Genomic DNA, 3243 nt, shown 5'->3' with positions numbered 1-3243 from the left:
GGAGTCTGTGTCTGGAATTTGGAACGTGTCCCATGTCAGGCTCCCAGGGGTCCCGGCTACCGTCCCAGCCACGAAGCAGCCGCCCAGCCTGGCCTCTGTGCCCCAGCGTGGCCACGCGGCCCGAGTCTCCCGCCGTGGGCAGCAGAGCCCGACTGCAAAGCAAAGGAAGCCGACTTTGCTGTGATCTCTCCAGCTCTGCAGGCCCCTCCGGGCGGGGGGCGGTTAAGAACCGGCAAGGGGAGGCTTGCAGGGCCCAGGCACGGAGGCTGCCCCTGAGCAGACCCCCCACCCCACTTCTTCTGCCTCTGCCTGTGCTTCAGGCCCGCCTGCACAGAGAACTCAGGGCCGGGCTCCACCCGCAGGGAGCTAGGGAAATGGGGGACTCAGTGGCCAGAAGGGGCTTCACCCAGGCTCAGACACAGCGCCTGCTGCTCCGTCCAGGCCCCTGGCCGGGCCACACCGGTCACAGCTCTCTCCGGGCAGGGCCACTGAGGCCCCCCGTGCTCTGCAGGGCCAGGGGGCCGCAGGGGCGGGGGGACGTGGGACAGCCATGGACGCTGGCCCTGGGATGCTGCCCTACTTGGACTCCACGGCCACTATCAGGCCATGTCCCAGCCCGCCGGGACACTCTCGCTGCTGCCATGCCTGTCCCTCTCCAGCATCTCTCGTCGCATTTTGGCCTGATTTCCAGGCATCTCCATGCTGTAGCTGGAAACCCCAGCAAGGTCTGTGCGCTGTCCGGTCTTCAGGAAGGGAGTCGACTTGTGCCGAAGCCCACGGCGGTGCCCCCTCGCTCGCCGCACCTGCCACAGGGTGCCTGGGAGGCTGCCTGCCGCCCGCACAGGTGTGCTGGCCGCCCCTGAGCGCCCAGGGCCGCCCCGCGGCGCTGGCCACGCCGAACCTGGTCTTCCCCAAATGCTCAGGGTTTCGCGTGCGACAAGCCGGACCCCTTCGGTTAGGGTGTGGGGGGTTGTGCCCCAGCCACCGATTGAGCGGTTGAGGAACGCGGCTTGGTTCACCGTTACCGCTTGCTGAGCCATGAACTTTGGCTAAAGCATGGTCCGCTTGCGGTAAATGAAACTGTTCCGAGCAGAGGATTTCCTTCCAGCTCCCTGGGGTCGCAGGGTGGTGGGAACTGACTCATCTTCCCTGCACTCCCAAGCCGGAGGCCCATGTCCCCTTGCTCCCTGGTCCAGGGTCAGCAGAGCACGTGGCGGACACCTGGGAGGGACGAAGCAGAACCCTTCCCAAAGGCGCATGCGGGGTCGCCTTCCTCCTGAGTGTCAGTGGACTGGAAGGTTTACCTTGCGAGGCCTTCCTCCCCCAGCCTGCAGCATCCAGACACCATCTCGGAGGACTCACGACCTGCAAACCAACACGAATCCTTTCTTTCATGATAATATTAACTCTTCCGGAAAAATCATAAACAGGCACATCAGGTCAGAGGACCGCTACGAGTCTACTTGTAAAGGGGGTGTGTGTTCACGGAGAACGCTGCCCACGAGAGACTCCAGAGGCTGCTGACAGCCTGGGAGGACTGCGGGGGCCACGGAGACCCGTGCTGGGGACACCACCCCAGCGACAGCCAGGCCTCCCGCTCTGGACTCATCCCGTCACCATTCTCTCGACAGGCACCCCGAGGCCACGCGTGCGTCTCCCTGTGGTTTTCCTGCCAAGAGCATTTAGCAGAATCTATAACCGCGAGGAAACAGCCAATACACGTTGAAAGACAGTCTATAAAACCACTGGCCCGGAATCTTCAAAAAGATGGTGTCAGGGGCACCCAGGGTGGCTCAGCGAGTCGCGCGTCCAGCTCTTGATTTCGGCTTGGGTCATGATCTCACGGTTCGTGGGTTTGAGCCCCGCGTCAGGCTCTGTGCTGACAGTGAGGAGCCTGCTTGGGACTCTCTCTCTCTCCCTCTGTCTCTGCCCCTCCCCAACTCACTCTCTATTTCTCTTTCATCAAAAAAAAATTTTTTTTTGAACAATAAAAAGTATGTAAATAAAGAAATAATAAAATGTGGGGGTGGGGCGGGAAATGGACACTATTCCAGAATAACTGGGAGACACGAGAGACCACTGCAATGCATAATCCCCATCAGATCCTGGTGCAAACATTTTAAAAGATTTTAAGTGTATTTTGGGATACGGGGGAAAATGGAATAAGGACCGTGTGTGAAGTGATCATTCTTAAATCCCCTTGTGTTCAGGTTCTATGGGAGAATGGCCTTGTTCATAGGAGAAGCCCATGGAAGTGTCTGGGGCAAATTGTCATATCTGCAGAATTAGTCAATATCAATAATTATTATTGGTGTGGGGAAAGAGAACAAATAGGGCAAAATATTAACAATTCTTGAATCTAGGTGTCTGAGTGTTCATTACGTTGTCTTGCAATTCTTCCATAAATTTGAAATTTTTTTAGTGTTTTTATTTATTTTTGAGAGAGAGAGAGAGAGAGAGAGAGACAGAGCGTGAGCGGAGGAGGGGCAGAGAGAAGAGAGAGACACACAGTCCGAAGCAGGCTCCAGCCTGTGAGCTGTCTGCCCAGAACCTGATGCGGGGCTCGAACTTGTGAACCGCAAGATCGTGACCTGAGCGGAAGTCGGACGCTCTACCAACTGAGCCACCCAGACGCCCCAAGTTTTTAATTTATTTTTGAGAAAGAGAGAGAGCATGGGAAGGGGGGGAGGGGGCAGAGAGAGAGGGAGGCACAGAATCTGAAGCAGGCTCCAGGCAACTAGCTGTCAGCATAGTCCGATGCGGGGCTCGAACCCACGAACCGCCAGATCGTGACCTGAGCGGAAGTCGGACGCTCAACTGACTTCCAGTCCCCCAGGCGCCCCAAATTTTATAATTTTCTAAATGAAAAGTCAAGAGAAGTAGGCACACATACAGGAGACGTTCATGGTCAGGCAACAGAATTACGGGTGATTTTTCTTTGTCTTTTCCTGTATTGACTGGGCCTGCAAGGTACTACTTTTACAGTTGGAAAGTTGTTTTCCATCTTCAAAAGCATTTCACACATTATTAATACTTCTGCCCCAAAATGGGAGAGCTGAGTTTTCTCTGGTTTACAGGTTGAGGAAGGACAAGCAAGGAGCTCCGTGATGAACCCCCAAATAGAACTAAAACTCTGCGCCAGGGTCAGCCCCAGCACCTCCAGGAGATCAGGCTGAGTAGGAGCCCAGGGACACTCTCAGTAGGGTCCGCCCTGACACCACCTCAGCTCTGAGCCAAGCCTCC

This window comes from Herpailurus yagouaroundi, unplaced genomic scaffold, assembly GCF_014898765.1.
Source record: "Herpailurus yagouaroundi ecotype Mexico unplaced genomic scaffold, PumYag 66174, whole genome shotgun sequence".
Lineage (NCBI taxonomy): Eukaryota > Metazoa > Chordata > Mammalia > Carnivora > Felidae > Herpailurus > Herpailurus yagouaroundi.
This window is presented reverse-complemented; position numbering follows the sequence as displayed.